The following is a 19274-nucleotide window of genomic DNA, read 5'->3' as shown; positions in this document are numbered from 1 at the left end:
AAGAAGGTGTGCTTTATAAAAAAAAAATAAATCTAATGACCAGAGCTCTATGCCATGATGTGGATCTGTCACTGATTTTCTGGGCCACGTGACACCACGTAAGGAAGGCGATATCCAGGAGATGACCTCCTCTCTCTATGTATGCATGCATCACACTGCCTCCTGGGGAAGCCAAATGAAAAGCAGAGAGCAAACAGCTGTTTACAACATGGAAGAGCTCTGGGGTCCATACAGATGAAGCTCCTTTGGAAGGAAAAGGAAATCCCACTTTATTTATTTATTTATTTATTTATTTATTTATTTATTTATTTACTTATGCAAGTGTTTTCAAACAAGTTTCTCGGATTATTTGATGATAAGTGTCATGTACTCATTTGCAAGTGAGCTGAGGAATGAAAAATCAGGACGCTGCACTTGGAGCAAAGCAGAGACATGTCATAAGGAGCTTTGCATTTCAGGAGGAACGTTTTGAATAGAGTATTAAGACCGATTGCATCTAATTACAGTGGTAAATTATCTAGCGAACAAGGAAAGACAAGTGAAAACACGAAGGGTGTGCAGACTCCTAGCAAGGGCCTTCGGGACCCCTGATCCAACTCCCTGCCTTCACAGATGAGGAGCGGAGATTTCCGACATTCCTACCATGTGAAATCACATGCACACAGTCTTGGGCCAAGGCTGTGAGTCCAGCCATTTACGCATGTATCAGAAGGGGGAGATACAGACGCACTCACACACACACACACACACACACACACACACAGTGTGTGTGTGACAACAATGCAGCTCGCGGTCCTGAAAGTGGCTCATCTTCCAGGAAGAAGAGACGCTCACTGGGGCATGGGAGAGAAATTCATCAAGGGTAAAGTCAAGCCTTCATGTTTTGGGCTGAAAGCTTGGGCGGCAGGTAAAGACGTTCAGATCAAGTTCAAATGAAAGGGGTCCCAAATCCCTTCTAAAGGATACCAGCTACTTCCCAGGACACCTGACCCGATTCGCACTGTCCGGTTTTCTCGGTGCTGTCTTCAGAAATCGGAGGTGCTCTCACTCTGTTTGAAAACGTCTTTCTCCCAGAAGCCTCAGACTTCAAAATCACCTCATTGCCACGAATACCCAGAGCATCCAGTACCACTCGTTACCTTTTCATTGCCCTCGGCACACCTGGAGGGCTTGCACAGCCAGATCACTGAGTTCCACCTCCAGAGTTCCTGACTTGGTAAGTCTGGGTGGAGCCCAAAAACTTGCATTTCTAACAAGTGTCTGGTGATGCTGAAGCATCATCCAGACACATGTGGATCCAGTACACTACGCTAGCACAATTTAGGTTGGCTGAAATTGGATTACGGAATTTACGGATGACAATCATGCTCCTTTACTGGACCACATACTACATGGTGTGTGCATCTACTGCCTGCAGATGAAAGCAGTGACAAAACCTGAGGTTTCCGATGTTGCCATCAGGAAAGTATTGACAAGCATCCATTAGAAAATGTTTCCAAAGGGGCGTTTAAATGATCTCTGTATGCAAGATCAACGGGATGGAATGCAAAAAAAAAAAAAAAAAAAAAAAAAAAAAAGTAATTACAGTAATTTTTGAGGTTGATGCATGCAGTTCCAAAAAGTGTAGGGAATTTTATATCATTTTTGGGTTTAACTTAGTATTTGTGATGCTACCTCATCAGAAAAAGAACTTTTAAAGGATTGACCCTTTATATCTGAACTCTTCCTTTTCAAAGAAAAGTATCAGTACTTTAAGCTGGATGTTTTTATTCCTGGATTTTACTTTTCAGAGGAAAATGGAACTCTATAAAATCCTATATAATAAAAGTCTAATATGCTAAGTGCCCGGTTGTCCATTCAACCAATCAGAGTGCAATATGCTAATAATATGCTAAGGATGCTCAACTGCTTACTATGATGTGCACTGACCGCCAGGGGGCAGACAGTCGACCAGTCACTATGACATGTACTAACCACCAGGGGCCAGATTCTCTGACCAGTAGGTTAGCGTGCTGCTGGGGTCCGGCCTATCAGGACTAAATGAGATGGGTTGGACATGCCTTGGAGCCCTCCCACAGTCCCTCTCAAGCTGGCCAACCTTTCGCATCCCTCCCTGGACCTGATCATGCACCAGTGGTGCCCTTTGGCCTGACCTGCAACCTCTCACAATCCTGGATCCCTTGGGGATGTTTGAGAGCCGGTTTTGGCGTCATGGCAGAACAACTGGTCGCTATGATATGCACTGACCACCAGGAGGAAGATGCTCAATGCAGGAGCCGCCCCCCAGTGGTCAGTGTGCTCCCACAGGGGGAGCCCTGCTGGGCCAGAAGCTGGGCTCGTGGCTGGCAAGCACAGCGGCAGTGGCAGGAGACTCTTCTGCCTCCAGGGCAGCACTAAGGATGTCCAGCTGTGAGAGGGCACAGGCCAGGTTGAGGGACCCCCCCTTCAAGTGCACGAATTTCATGCACCAGGCCTCTAGTGAGAAAATAAATGTTCTGCTCAAGCTTGGTGTTCAGAATAATGTAGTTACTTATAAAGGGGGTTCTCTGTTTTGACTAACTTAATATGAACAAGAAAGAAAAAAAATGACTTAAATACCGATTTGAGGGTAACTCTAAACTTTATTTATTAGTCCTGGTAATGGTTTTAAATCATATTAACATATATTGATTGCTCTCACAATTCACTTTATATTTTGCATTAAAGACTATCTATCAGGACAACATACAAAGCTTATCTATTCTAAATTGGTTATTTATTCTATTTATTAAACCTTATCTGAATCTGTAGGCCATTGACAAAGAATTTTGCCAGGTCTCCCAACAGTTCCATGTCTTCTTGAAAAATAACCCTTAATAGTGCTTTTTACCATGCCACCGTCCTCCAAATGTAACTCTAAAAATTTAACATTTTGTTTCTCAAGCTTTAAGATAAGCTGAAAAAAATGTAAAGATTGCAAATCACAAATATGCACCCAACAAGTAGATGAAGTGAACTATTTAAAATCTGTACACAGTTCATCCATTTTGCACTGGCAGGCAAATGATTACAGATGTTCCCCACACGTAACCTTTCCCACTTGGCATCTTTCATCCTGTAAAACACTCATTTCTTTCTGAGGAGCTCCCAGATAGAAAATATTCCATTCTCAAGGGATGCTAACAACATGTATACATTATTCTAATTGTGCACTGATGAAGGCGGTTAAACTCAAACAATTTCTCTTACAGTGGCCGGCAAACTGCGGCTCTTTGGCCCTTTGAGTGTGGCTCTTCCACAAAATACCACGGTCTGGGTGAGTCTATTTTGAAGAAATGGTGTTAGAAGTTTAAATTTAAAAAATTGGGTTCTCAAAAGAAATTTCAATTGTTGTCCTATTGATATTTGGCTCTGTTGACTAATAAGTTTGCTGATCACTGCACTACAGTATACTAGAAGGAGGTCAAAGGAGGTTCAATTTGCATGTGGAGCCTTTAGCCTCCGGGGCAAGTGGCTCTAGTGATTTCTAGAACTTTCTCCTGCAATGTCTCTGGAAACACAGACACATCTGATCTGATTTCTAAGGTGATGTGAGACAAAGAAGGTTTCTGGTGATCCGTGCCCACTGGCAAGATAAGCTTTTCACTTTCTTCCCTCCTGGGAAGCCACCTTACCTGTTCCCCGGAAGCATTCTCCAGAATGCTCCAACCCAGCTTGCCACTGCCTCTCCTGTCTGCTCCTGGTTTTTCCTGTCACATCTGTCATTGATGTCACTGTGCTGCCCATTTGCTACATGAATCTCTGCAAGCATTTCATTTCAACAAGTTTCCATTTTCAATTTGTCTCTTCAGGGCCAACAAGACCCTCAGTTCTCCAGCACAAGAAATATCTGTGTGGCCCTAACGGGTTTGGCTCATTGGATAGAGCATTGGCCTGTGGACTGAAAGTTGCCAGGTTCGATTCCGGTCAAGGGCATGTATCTTGGTTGCGGGCACATTCTCGGTGGGAGGTGTGAAGGAGGCGCTGATAGATGTTTTCTCTCTCATCGATGTTTCTAACTCTCTCTCCCTCTCCCTTCCTCTCTGTAAACAATCAATAACAATATATATATATATTTAAAAAGAAATATCTGTGTGGTTAGTAACGTGCAACTTAAAGACAGATATCAAAAGTATTCTAAGCAAGTGAATTCAGTTGCTGATGTACTAGGCAAGAGGAGACCCGATGGGAATCTGGGCTGGACTTGTCAGTTGACATGCCTAAGGACACTGCTCCCCTCCTAACATGCTCCCTCCGGTCTCTGCTTGCATCACACAGGCCTCTCTTCAGGGACACCCAGCCTTTGTGGGTGCAGCCCTCCCAGCCTTCTGGGAAGCACTTTTCCAAACCAATCTGATTTCGGAGTTGATCACTTGGCATCAAGTCAACCACCAATCACACCCCTGACAGATCCATGCTCAGTGCATGCCCATGATAGTCAAGGTGAAGGCTCTGGTTCTGGTGGGATTAAAAGCACTTACTATCTTAGATAGATCTACAATTGCACCATTTCCACAGTGGTTACTGTCAAGCCCACTTATTCTTGTTTCATTTTTCTGCTGGCTTACTTGTTAAATCCATCTCTCCCTAAAGGTATGAGAAGAATGTAATACCACTTACATTCTTTATTCTAACATTGTAAAATAACCTTTCTTTCTTGGATATACCTCAGATAGTAAAGAAAATGAAAAAGTTTACATTTCCTTTTTATACTTTACCCATAAACATCTCATAAATTACAGTTGCTTTTGTGGTTGTGTTATTGGAGGGTGTTAATATGAAGTCATATTTGTGTTGTCAAAACAACAAAACAAAAAAGAAAACTGCACTAATCTTGAAAAAATCTGTGTTTCCATAAGCTCCTACTAGTCATTGAGAACAGTCCATCATTATCTTGCCAGGTCTTCCAGCAGGAAGAGAATCCGTAGAATAGTCACACCAATCAATACCTCCTGCCTTGAAATTAATTGGCTAAGCTTCACTATCATCTCTATTTTCTGTTAATGATTGGATAAGTACCTGAGAACTGCAGGGAGTTATCTTATCACACAGCTAGGATCAACCATTATCTCTTACTCAGAACAACTGGCAGTAAGAAAATGATTTCCTATATCAAAATAGACTAGTACTTTCAAGTAAATTGTTATAAGAGTCTAATTATGTGGAATCTAGAGTCCCTTAATTTCTCTCTCTCTCTCTCTCTCTCTCTCTCTCTCTCTCTCTCTCTCTCTCTCTCTCTCTCTCTCTCTCTCACACACACACACACACACACACACCTGCACACTTTTGAATCTTCTATAGCTGAAGGAGATGCTGTTTTCTTTATGTTATCCTATATAATAAAAAGCTAATATGCAAATTGGCCCAACAGAACAGTGGAAGGACCAGTCGCTATGATTCACACTGACCACCAGGGGACAGACGCTCAATGCAGAAGTGCCACTCAGCCAGAAGCCAGGCTCAAGGCTGGTGAGCACAGCGGGCAGTGGCAGAAGCCTCTCCCACCTCCACAGCAGCCCTAAGGACCCCTCTGGTCCTTGTTCTCTTGAAACTGTGCTACTGCCAGCAGGCAGATATCCCTGAGAGATCCCAGACTGCAAGAGGGCACAGGCCAGGCTGAGGGACAACCCCCCCCCCCCGAGGGCACAAATGTCATGCACTGGGACTCTAGTCAATAATAATGTACCCCACCAGGTACCAACAAGGTCTTGTTCTCTAAGCAAGTAAAGGCACACCTGGGAGATATTGTAGGTTCAGTTTCAGAACACCATAATAAAGTGAGTCAGAATCTTTTTAGAGAGACGTGTCTTCAATTTGTAAAAAACGCAACATTTGTGAAGCGCAATAAAGCAAAGTGCAAGAAGTATGCCTGTACTCTAAAATGCTGGCTACTTTGGGGGCAGAATTTAGTATAAAACAGAACTCAGGTGGTTGAAAAGGCTCCAAGGAACTCTGTGAGGTTGTGCGTCCAGAATCCTCCATGTGGACCTCAGATGTTGCTCTCCTGAGGTCTTGGTGGAGAACAATAGTTGGCTGCCTCTGGTTATAGGATAATTACAATGAAAAATAAGCACAATTCTGAGCCTGGCTTTCAGATAATCCAAACTTATAACAGTTGTAATAATGTACTTTTATTAGCCTGTGAGTGAGAGGTTGGCCCCGATCCTTCACCTCTCCCCATGTCCCAGCCCTTTTGCTGTAGTACACTGTAGGCAGGGTGTACTTCTCTGATTCCTGACGTGGACACATGACTTGTTTTGGCCCATGGAATGAGGAGATTTGACAGTTTTCTAATCCTGACCCCAGGATTCAAGAGTGTTTCCACTTTTTCTCTTGAAACTGTGCTATTGCCATGCAAGTGATATCCCTGGGCTTGCCTGCTGGTCCCAAGGGAAGGATGGCAGGCTCTTGCAGGAGAGCTCTTCCCAAGCCCAAACCAGATAAGCCAACATCCAGCTTATCAGCAAACTTGGGAGACATAACAAATGATAATTATTTTCAGCCACTACATGTCAGGGTGGTTTGTTATACAGTGTTAACTAACTGATACATCATCAAATCACTACCAGACAGATTTGGGTTATAGCACTAATTGGTAGTGGTTCACTTGATTAATCTATTTTTAAATTTTTTAAGGATGACAACTTTTAAAAATTGATTTTATATATAGAGAGGAGAGAGGGAAGGAGGGAAGGAGAGAGAGAGAGAGAGAGAGAGAGAGAGAGAGAGAGAGAGAGAGAGAGAGAGAGATTGATTTGTTGTTCCACTTATTAAGGCATCCATTAGTTGCTTCTTATATATGCCCTGACCAGGGATCAAACCTGCAATTTTGGGGTATGAGGATGATGCTAACCAACTAAGCTACCTAGCCAGAGCCTATTTTTAAATTTGATATAATGATGCTATAACATTACTTATATAAATTTAAGAGAATTCTAAAAGAAACACATTGGCTTTTGAGTCAGATGGCTATATATGCATATGGAGGTAATGTTTCTTCATCTTCCAAAGCCTCAGTTTGTGCCATTGTAAAACAATCATTACCATATTTGCTTTGAAGAGTAGGAATCAATGGATAAAGTATGTAATTTACCTAGCATATGGTAGAACAATAAATGTTAGCTATTGTTTTTATTCAGTACAATGTGCAAGAAAAAGTCTATTTATCCTTGAGTCATTATTTTTATTCCATGATTTTTTTTCTTCTTTTAATTTTTGCTCATTTTCTTCCAGGTGCATTGAAATGATTCCTCTTTTTTCCTTACCTTGGGTCTTTTGAAAAATTCAATATAAAATCTGCCATTCTTTTTGCACAGTGCCCAAAAGGGGTGGTTTATCAAAAATGATCCATCCCACTGACTCTTTATATTGCTCTGGACACAAGTTTCATGTTATGGAGAAATTTGCAAACATGAATTTTTTTGAACGAAAATCAAGCATAACAGATCATTCAATGTCTTTCTTAAAAAGTGAATGTTCTTTTCTTTCCCTTGTCTTTCATCAACTCCCTTAAATAAGTATTGGATAACGGTGATACGTTTTCTAATTAAAACCATGATCCATAGTGTATAAAGCAGTGACAACAACAAAATGCTTGTCTTCCTTTCAGTTGTGGCTATAGGAATGATCTCAGTTTGGAAAGGACTGCCAAATGATTTTTCCAGGAGTGAACAAACTTTTTCTGAAAGGGGCCAGAGAGTACATATTTTCAGTTTTGTAGGCCACATGGTCTCTGTTGCGACTATTTGGTTCTCCCATTGTCACACAAAAGTAACCACAGACCATATGTAAACAAATCGGCATGACCGTGTTCTAATAAAACTTTGTATACAAAAGCAGGTGGGCCATAGTTTGTAGACAGCTGCTGTAAACATTAAACGATGAGATAAAAGTCGTGACTGTTAATGTAAAATTAGCCCAACTAAAGTTCAAATATGCTCTTTAATACAATGTCCCACATTATATGTAAATAACTCTTGGTTTGCTTTTAAATATTGGATATTTTTAGGTTCTGTGTAGGACAATAATAAGGTTGGATTTTGTTCATTTTATCTGTCCTTATTGTCCAAAGTTTTCTAACATTTGCAGGGCAGAAATTTTCAGTACAAAATCTTCTGGCAGGTCAATTTAATTCAATTTCTATCTAATTATTATGCTTAGAACATCAATTCCATTATTTCCATATAGATCAATATTGGGTCTATGTAGTACCGATCTAATAGTATTTCCACTTATTTGCATGCTACTCAGTGCTTTGATGGTGACTCTATCGGACAATACACTTTTCGTTTTCCCAATGGGAGCCAATAGGACTGCCAATGGAAATATGTAGTTTCCTCAAAGACTTCCATGTGGAATCTCTCCTTGGCTTCTGAAAGCTCATTATCAATGTGTACTCTAACGCCATTTTTATTTAGCCTCTCCTCATGTTAACAGGATCTCACACAAACCCAATAATCCCCATGGTTCACTCTTGTGAAGACCGGCTAACTAGCATGCTCAGCTCATAAGAAACATGTTAGGGAAAGGCATGCAGGTCCACGGAGTTCTCACTAACCCAGCTGCCCTGACATGCTTAAGAAAGCATTCATGTGCAGCTAAGTTTGGTGTGCAGATGTTGGTGAATGGTTCGCAAAGACCTCCACCAAGCCTGCAGGGGGAACTAGCCAAAGATGATTTTCTTTCCAGGTTTCCATTGTTAAAAACGTTTCATTGTCCAAGATGGGTTTCAGTAATCCTTTCTTTTGTTGAGTAATTTCATCTGTCCTTAATTCCAAAGGGTGGTAGTTGGAGACAACGCTAGACTGAGCAGTGTACTCCTCTTGTGAGGCCAGATTCAGGTCCTGTAGTCCCCAGAAGAAATGATTTATCATGTAGCATGTGAGATTCCTTTAATCTCTGAGCTTGTCTATATTCCCAGGTTTTAAGACTTTGTATTATATTTTATTTTACTGCCCAAATTTTTATTATTTGGGGTTTCAAAATATTATAACCAAAAATGTTGCCAATGCAGACATTTTAAAAAATTCCAGTTCATCGCTGTTTATGTGAAAAAAGATTGAGTCGGGAAGTTCATGCGAAACTGGGTTCCTGGGTTGGACAATGCGCATGTATAGAAATATCAGTGTTTTGCAAGCTCACTTCCTGATGCCACATGCAAATAAACGGATGTTTTTAATAGCAGAATTTGTGTAGCAACTGTTAATACAAAGCGAAAAGCTGACACAGAACCCTTTTATCTACCAAGCATGTTATCTAATGTCATGGAGGCTGACAAAGACAATAAGAAATTTAAAATAAACACAAAAAGGTGCTCGACTCCCAGAAGCAGTATCTTGCCTTTGGAGCTGAGCAGGGAGCATATATTCACACACCCGAAGGGAGACAGGCAGGGAACAGATCTGAGCACACTGGTAGGATATAAGAAAGATAACAACACAGTCATGTCACAAGTGGTTCTATTGCTCTGCTCTGTGTTCAGTGGGCAGCTGATTGCCCCAGCTAGTAGTTCTCAGTGTGTGTGTGTGTGTGTGTGTGTGTGTGTGTGTGTGTGTGTGTGTGTTTGCGTGTGTGTGTGTGTGTGTGTGTGTGTGTGTATGAAGGTAATTTTTCTCACCACAGGGCATCTAGTAATGTCTAAAGACATCGTTGGCTGTCCCAGCTGGAGGGAGGAGCTGCTATGATACCTTAATGGACAGAGGATATGTAGGAGGATACTAGACATCATACAGTATACAGGGCAGGCCCCACAACAGAGAATTATCTAATCCCAAATGGCAATAGTGCTGAGGCTGAGAAACCCTGTCTGACCTGGGAGGGTGTTGTTTGGGGACCGGGGAGTCTATGGGAAACTGTAGCACACTTGCCTACAGAGAGGATCCAGCTGACATAGGCATGTGGAAGCTTCCATGTAGGAACAGAGCCAAAGGATGGAAACTGATTCAGGATACCATGGGATGACCTCAAATTATCTTTAGAGCCAGATGAGAGAGAAATTAGCCAGAATTCCTTCTTGGCAAAGTTCCCCCTGCCCCCCAATTTTCTCACTTGCAAGAAACCAGACCCAAACCCCCTTTCTTTACATTCACCTAAGTCAACTTTCTCAGGGATAAATCAAGGTCTTGGGGCACTAGTTCCCCCTCTGGAATCACAGATAACATACTGACATATACCTTGAGTTGTTTTACAGGAACCAGAACCCCACAAGATAGAAAACTGCTGACTCTCACTGACCACAGCCACATAAACCCCAGACGAGATGGCGCCGGAGGGTTGATGATGAAAAATCCTAAAATATCTCTTTGTAACACCAGCTCCAACTGATCAGAAGAGACCCAAGGATATCTTGATTATATGTTGAAGACCCCTACCCTCAATTTCACTTTTAAAGCCAATAAATAGCTGGAAGCTCCTGTTGTTTGGTGCAAGCTGCCCATTCCCCACTGTTTAGCGCTTTACAATAAGGCATTCTTTCTTTCACCACCACCTGGTGTCAGCAGATTGGCTTTGCCGAAAGGGGTGCTGGGCAAGTGAACCCTGTTTTAGTTCAGTACAGTTTTGCCAGAAAGACAATACAAATAAAGCTGGCTTCTTTAAACTCATATCAGATTTTAAAATTGGGTAAAGAAATGGATTTAGAATCATATGTTGTCATGGTGATTCTACATAAAGGAAGTCCCTCAAGGCTCATGGCATACACCTTGAATAATAGGAGCCTCCATGTCCTGCATCCCTTCAGTCACCATGTTAGCATCCTCAGACAACCCATGATGGAAACTCAATCGGGTTAATACACGGATTTCATACGGTCCTTTTGTTTTAAATTTAGGAATACATTCAGTAATTGCATTCCAATCTGGGTGTGTGACTGAAAACACATTTAATATTTAAGAGTTTTTGGCATGTTAGAAAATGGACATAATTGCTTAGTCAGTATATATCAATTGATTAAATGTATTAGCCTTTTGATTCCAATTTTAAATGTGAAATTGAGTTTAGAGTTATGATTGTAAGCTAAAAAGTATAACAGAATTTATTGTTTGGTGAATAATATTGACTCTTACAGTGAACTTTCAATTCTCTAAATAAGTATGGATATTTTAAGTAGTCAATAAAATTAAATATTGAAAAGTTTAAATGGCAAAAGGCTAAATATTTTAAAGTTTTAATGGTAAGAAGTTGAAATATTCAAAGTTAAAATGGTGATGAACTTAAATATAGACAATTGTTAAATAAATGAATGCATGTATTTGATTTATAAAAGTAGTTTAGGTTTTTAAAAAAAGATTCTGCCAGTTAGAGTTGCAAGTTTGCCCAGTTAGATAGATACTTGAATAAACAGAAAACAAAATATATTAATTTTATAAATATAGATTAAATTTTATTTAAAAATTAGCTAATTAAGTTTAGAAATATGAGCAATTGTTTGAGTTTATATTGTTCAAATTAAATTGATTCAACACTAATCAAAACCCTCTGTGAAACTATTTGTTCTTATTATTAATATATACAAAAAAGTTATTAGAATTGTAAGCAGAAAAATCATATTTGTAAGTTGAACTTAAATGCTTGAGGAATATTTTGTCTTTTTTTTTTTTTAAACAAACACCTACGTTCCCTATGATGTACATTACATCCCCATGACTTATTTTTTTAATATATTTTATTGATTTTGTACAGAGAGGAAGGGAGAGAGATAGAGAGCTAGAAACATCGATGAGAGAGAGTCATCGATCAGCTGCCTCTTGCACACCCCCTACTGGGGATATGCCCGCAACCAAGGTACATGCCCTTGACCGGAATCGAACCCGAGTCTCTTCAGTCCCCAAGCCGACGCTCTATCCATTGAGCCAAACCGGTTTTGGCTATTTTGTCTTTGGTAACTTCAAAAATTTAATATAAATTTAAAGCCTACATAACTGTATATAGCCCTTTCAGCACCAAGAGGAAGGAAGAAAGGAAGAAAGGAGGGAGGGAAGGAAGGAAGGAAGGAAGGAAGGAAGGAAGGAAGGAAGGAAGGAAGGAAGGAAGGAAGGAAGGAAGGAAGGAAGGAAGGAAGGAAGAAGACAGCAAAAGTCAAAGGAAATGCAGCCGGGACGGTTTGGCTCAATGGATAGAGCGTCGGCTTGGGAACTGAAGGGCCCCGGGTTCGATTCCGGTCAGGGGCATGTACCTTGGTTGCGGGCATATCCCCAGTAGGGGGGTGTGTAGGAGGCAGCTGATCAATGGCTCTCTCTCATTGATGTTTCTAACTCTCTATCTCTCTCCCTTCCTCTCTGTACAAAAATCAATAAAATATATATTTAAAAAAGAAGTCAAAGGAAATGCCAATCTTAGTCTTTAGAACATCATTAATAACAGCTGAACTTGTCTTCTAGCAATCAGGAAATAATGTTTCTGTTGAACAAAGGGAAGGGGGCCATCACTTTCCAGGTCCAAAGCTACAGGATTTCTGTCGTGGACTCTATGTACCACATTTGTATCCAGGAAAGCATGGAGGATTTTATAGCCCTGGATAGATAAGACAATAGTGCTGACTACAGTCCCTTCTGAGAGCTCAATTATCATTAGACAGAATATGAAACCTGTTAGTTCTGGAAGGACCCTTAGAGATCACAGGAATCACTCTTCCCCGCACCGCCCTCCTCCCCGCCCCCGACCAGGAATGAAATGGCCGTTACCAACACGGTTACTCATACATTCTTCCCCCTTGGTTAATTTACTAAGGTTCATTCTACAGTATTTGCCGAATCAACTATAGCAGTGGCTACAAACCTCAATGAGTGAGCAGATGAACAATGAGGTTCTATGAAACTAGGTATATGGAGATAACACACTTCTGAGAACTGTCTGACAGTGACATATGTAAGTATGCATGTGTGTGCGGGAGATGAAGGCTGGAAGCTACTCTTTCCTCTATTTTCTCTCATTTTCAAAAAGTTGAAAATGATAACAGTGTGCTATATGATATCATGACATGCAGCTATTAAGAAAGGCATATTATTTTATTTCCTTTATTTCCTGAATTTAGAAAATGTAATCAAATGACCTATGATGACACATTATAACAGCTAGATCTGGGATTTAAACAGACCTTTATGCTATTGTACTTCCTTTAAAAAACAAAACCAAATCAGAAAGCTAATGCAGCACTAAACCAAATAGTGCCATCTGCTGGCTATTTGCTAATAGTTTTTGTTTGTTTGTTTGTTTGTTTTTGTTTTTTCTAATCAGGGCCACCAAATGGAAATTGATAGGAGAAAAGAGAGAAGCATGTTCCCTCCTTACTCTTTCTCTGTGCCCGGGACTCCCTGGCGTGTGCCCTCTGAAACAGAGATCACAGGCTTCCTTCTAACAAAAAGCATTCCCATTTTCCACTGGGATCTCTCTCTCTCTCTCTCTCTCTCTCTCTCTCTCTCTCTCTCTCTCTCTCTCTCTCTCTCTCTCAGAAGCACACAAGAACTGAAAACCCCTTGGATTTGGTTTGGCCATTAACAAAATACATTTCTAAGCAAAGACAATGTTAAACGCCCTCATTTTCTTTTTTCCACTCCTGTTCTTTTCAATAAAGAGGTGAACTACAAGCTCACCAGCCAAGCCACACCATTATATGGAGACCTAATCCTTCTCCACAAGGCCTGGGCAGAAGTGGGTAAAGATAATTGAGTAACAACTACTCTAGCACAAAGCATGCTGTTTGCTTCTAATCCCTGGCTTCATGTTTTTCGTTTCATTATGGCGTCAAGGCAAACAGTTTTGTTGAAACTCTTCACTGAGAAGATACAGCTGGGTTTTTGCCATTTCCAAAGATGGGCTGGCATGAAAAATATTTATATTTCAATCAAACACAAATACATATGCAACATTCTTTTTAAGAGTTTCTTTTCCTGTGTAACGAAGTGAAATGAGGGAAAACACGGAACTGGCTAATCAAATTCACTGCAAAGAAGCTCAAATGTCATCACTATGGCAACGTGTCAGCCAGGGTCTACCCTCATCTCTTCCTTCAGATTGGAAAACTGCAAATTGCCCTTGCTAATAAATTAACGTGGCAAACACACTCAAAACAATGAGTTTGGGGAGATGAGGAAAGATCTTCAGACTGATCCCATTCATGAAGCACTTGAGCCAATTTTTAATTTTCTCTCTCCAAATTTAATTAGCCTCCGAGGACCTGCTCTGCACAATGGATTATCTCACTTGCTCGTTCACTCTGTGCTTTCAGAGGGATCTTGTGTCCTTGCATCCTTTGTTCTGGGAAGTGACAGTGATCATTTCCACTTTGGAACAAACTGGGCAAATCTCAGGTGATGTAATGCAGAAGGTGAGACTAGTGTAACAAGGGGTTAGTTTGACAGATTAAGAAGGTATGTAAAAGATGCCCTATTCATTGAAAGATCACTTACTGAAAAATCTGAATGAGTTTCTGACTAAATTTTTCCAAGGCCAGCATTTATGTAGATAACCAATTGGTTTTAAAACCCAGGATAAATATCCTTTTCATCCATTATGTGGCTGATATTCATGTTCCAAATGACAAAATCATTCTGCACAGCTAGTCTACATCACTCATTCTATCATAATCAACCATTTATTTTTATCTATTCTTAAAATTGTAGAAAAAGATTCAACACTATATTGCTTAAGATTTTTTTTACACCTCATAATCTTACATTAGGTTCTCTACATAGTCTTCACATAGGGAGGCCTAATAGCCAAAAGCTAATTTTCCAAGATTTTTGTAATTTTTATAATCTGTCAAATATACCAAATTTGCCTATTGTAGGTTTAATCACTTTAATAGTTTAAGCAGAATGCTAGATATTAGTGACTGGTATATATTTTCTGAAAGTTAAGTACACTTAAGGTAGTAGAAAAATGCTAAAAGTCTCACAAAAGTTAAGTCAATGTGTACTTGCATAGAAAGTCATTCTATTAAAAAATTGGCACTTTATAGGTAATGGAACTGTCTCAGCTACTTCTGATTTCAGCCTGGATGCTTTCAGATGACACTTTCTAATTTTCCTTTTTACTTTGAACAAATTATTTAATTTTAATGGGCTATCAGTCTTTTCCTATTGTATTATATATAACAATTAAAATTTTTTAAATCTAAATGGAAAATAAACTTTAAGTGCAGGTGAAAATTATAATACAAATTAAAGAAAAAGGTCAGATAAAACAGCATCTAAAGAATTTAGTAAAATTTAATTCAAATTATTTAAAATCAAATGTAAAAATTCATAATGTAATAAAGTAATTTTTTATATGGTTTGATCATATATATCATCATAAAACTAATTTTTAAAATAGTTGAGATTTATTGAAAGATTTGCTAGGAAAGATAAAATCATATAAATGAGTGAAAAGGGGGTATGAAAGCCCAGAAGGGACATATATAAAAGGTTGAGTGAATGGTAGCTCAATTTTAAACTACATTAATTATAAATATCCAATTGGACATAATGGGTCATCAAAATATATTGGTTAATACTCTTAAACATGCTGAAAGATGATTGCAAAGCCAAAGTACATTACAAAGCTTTTAAGTTGAAAAAGTCAATGCTAATATCTTGATTATTGCTAATGAAATAATGTATTTCTGAATGCATTCAAAATGCTTTATTAATGCTTAAATTGATTATATAGGAAATGTACAGGTAGCCCATCATCAGTTACTAAGATGGAACAGATCTATTGAATGTTATTGAAAACCAGCCTGTGATCGCTCTGTGTGGGGCGGGGGCTGTGTCTTCCCCAGGGCGGGAGGTGGGGGGTGGGAGGTGGGGGGAAGGGGTATGTGTGTGACACACCAGAGGCGGGGGAGGGGGGCGACATGTTTGAATGCCATTTTTTTTTTTGGAATGAGGAAATTAAATGTTTTTAATTTGGAATGTTTTAATGCCATTTTTTTGATAAATGAGAAAATTTACATATTAGCTTTTGATGAACTGCCTGAGAGCCAGTGTGTGTGTGTGTGTGTGTGTGTGTGTATGTGTTTTAAGTCTGGCTATTTTCTGTCTTCCCTTGCTGTGTTCTGAGCAGTGCAGAGAACAGCAGCTGCAGTGATTTTTTCCATTTTAGACACTATGATCCCGTTACCACAGCCTCAGAGTACATTGCTCGGTCCCCACGTCATACTGGCTCATATTAGAGGTCCTAGTCCAGTGATACTGCCAAGTGCTTTTCACTAGAACTGATATGAATCCAAATCTTCCGATCCTGCTGTTGTGGAGTGGACCTTTTTTGAACTTAAAAAATACTATGTTTTTTCCTGGTTACATTTTACCATATTTATACACTATATTTATGTTGCTTTCTTTGTAGTTAAGTCAGCTCAGCTTTATTGGAAACCTCTTGACAAATCAAGACTGTGGCTTCTATGACCCCATAGTCCTTTGCTCCATTTTGGCACAAGGTAGGCTATGTAACAAATCCCTGCCTGAGGAATGCTACATACTTACTGAGCATTGTTGTCCTGTCCCAGAGCACACACCCCTAAGATTCCATTTTCCCAACTTTTAAAAATTAATATTCCCATCTTTCCTTCCCTCACTAATTTGAAGTCCAATTATTGAAATGCAAGAAAAAATATATTCACAAATGGCATTTAAGTAAAAATTAATCAACAAATCATGTCAAATTAATTAAAAATTGAGATGAAAACAATCTGATAAAATCATTAATCTTCCTGAAAGTGTTTAATTAAAACATAAAGCATATCTTCATTAACATGAATGTCATATCTTAGTTACAGTGATATCTACATAACGAACTCTAAGTTTTAGGCAGCTTTATACTAGTAAAATAACAGAAAGACAGTTAAATTACTTACATTTTATTGGGGATTTGGGTGTATTTCAATGTACATACCCAGAATTCTGAGAACTCCCCATAACTCAAAACAAGATTATAATAAAAAATCAAACAAAAAAGAGAAGACCTCAACTTTCAAATTTCAATAATAAAAAGGAAAAAAAACCACACACTCTAATTCAATGAATAAGAGAAGAAATTGAAAGTTTTAAGTGGCCTTCCCCATCCCAAACTCAGAATTCTAAAGGACACCAAGAAATTATTGGATGTAAGTATGGCCTCAATTCTAAAACCTGATAAACTTAAGAAAAAGTTTTAGTGACCAATGTCACTAATGAACTTAAAAATAAAATATCAAAATAAAGTAATAAATAGAGTCTAGTAAAGCTCTGAAATAAAAATAATCCCAAACTAGGATGATTTATTTTAGAAATATCAGGATAGCTCAATAAATGGAAATCCACCAGCATAACACTTCTATACTCTATGAGAAGGAGCATTTGAAGAGGCAATACATAATACTTAATAAAAATGAATGAACTTGCCCCTAATAAGTTTGGCTCAGTGGATAGAGTATTGGCCTGCAGTCTGAGGGGTCCCAGGTTGGATTCAGGTCAAGGGCATGTACCTTGGTTGTGGGCATATCCCCAGTAGGGGGTGTGCAGAAGGCAGCTGATCTATGTTTCTCTCTCATTGATGTTTCTAACTCTATCTCTCTCCCTTCCTCTCTGTAAGAAATGTATTATATAAACGAATTTTCTTAAAGAATTAAATAAAAATAGAAATAGTGTCCCTTAATGTGTCATTGTAGGCCCATCTTAAATGAGAATCAAGAGTAATACTTCAGTGCATTGAACTTTAGTGAAGACCCAAAGGGTCTCTATCTGCACTGTTGCTTGTAGTGGCCACTAGCCACATGTGGCTACCGAGAGCCTGACATGTGGCTGTTGGCATTGCAGAACTGAATTTTAAATTTTACTTATTTTTTATTAATTAAAAATTTAAAAGGCACATGTGGCTAATAACTACTATAAGGCACAGTTCTTTATTCAGGTGTGGGGAGGGCAATAATATACATTTTAATCATTATTTTTTGATGGTTTAGTAGGTGTTTATATCAATTACTAAGAAATTGTAGATACCACTGCACTCGGACCAGCCTCAATTACTAAGAAATTAAAAAAAAAAGTATATTTTCTAAAAAACTTATTACTTCTTTCCCACCCCATTTTTTTTTGCAGGTAAGAAAACTGAGTTACAGAGAAGTTAATAAAATTGCTGAAGACACTGAGCTAATAAATGGCCTCCATGGGCTTAACTCTTTCTCCAAAGCCAGTGGTCATGGTATCAAAACATCTGTCTCTTTTGTATTCCCTTTTCCATCCTTCTTTTTTCACATCTGTCCTATATACAATATTTCAGGTGTCTGCACACCTGAATTAAAAATGCTCCATTTGAGATCATAGAGGCCATGAAGGCATACAATTAAAAGAAACTCCTGATAACTGTTGCTGAAATTAGTTGAAGAGTTTAGAGTTGATGCAGTATATAAAGCAGACCCATCTCACATGCTGGCCAATAGTTGATGTTCAAGTTGTTTGGAGCAGGGAGCACATGTTCCATGAAACACAAATAAAGACACAGAACTCAGAATGATTGTTAACATACGTGTTGGAAATTACACATGTAAATGAGTATTGGCCCTTGGGAAGAACCATCTTGGAAGCTTAAATGTAAATTCCAATTAAGCTAAACTTGTTCAGAAACTTCAACATCACTGTTTTTAAACTTTCTCCAGTCAATTTACACATAACAGTAAAATTAGCCAATAGATTTTTCTATGAGAAAATAACCAAAATACAATATTCTGAAAAACAAAAAATAAAATTTACTAGGAATATTTAAAAAATTTATTTCAGTTGAATTTTGATACTCCAGGAAAGGTTGCTTTGATTAGAAGAGAATATGGAGCCTGGTCAGTGTAGCTCAGTGGTTGAGTGTTGACCTATGATCCAGGAAGGGATGGTTGGATTCTTGGTCTGGACATGTGAACAGGTTGCGAGACTGATCCCCAGTGGGGGGCATGCAGGAGGCAGTTGGTCAATGATATTTCTCATCATTGATATTTCTATCTCTCTCCCTCTCCCTTCCTCTCTGAAATGAATGGGAATACACACACACACACACACACACACACACACACACACACACTTTGAAGAAGAGAATATGTAAATATGGAGGTGGTCAAAGGCTTTCATCAAATTCTGAAGGGGGATTCTAAGAACTTTCAAGTATTGCAGAGATTGGCATCTTTGGCTCTTTATTATATCTAAAGTCCACTTCAAAACTCAATGAAATTTATTTTCGTTGTTAAAGTGGTATAATTATAACTCTTTTTCTGTTTGGCATGGGTGATCTAGAATGCTTTGATTTTTAGCAGG

General features: G+C 39.0%; 1 protein-coding gene and 1 long non-coding RNA gene across 2 annotated transcripts in view; one reads left to right on the top strand and one right to left on the bottom strand.

Moving 5' to 3' along the window:
* The window catches only part of MID1 (midline 1), a 328347-nt gene that overhangs the window by 259251 nt on the left and 49822 nt on the right, over positions 1-19274 (bottom strand). The window lies entirely within an intron of this gene.
* LOC311615311 lies at positions 12816-18120 on the top strand. The gene is made up of 3 exons (XR_014793761.1): positions 12816-12882; positions 16345-16435; positions 18075-18120. It is a non-coding gene; the product is annotated as an uncharacterized lncRNA (long non-coding RNA).

Source organism: Pipistrellus hanaki (genome assembly GCF_964339955.1).
Source record: "Pipistrellus hanaki genome assembly, chromosome: X".
Taxonomy (NCBI): domain Eukaryota; kingdom Metazoa; phylum Chordata; class Mammalia; order Chiroptera; family Vespertilionidae; genus Pipistrellus; species Pipistrellus hanaki.
This window is presented reverse-complemented; position numbering and strand designations above follow the sequence as displayed.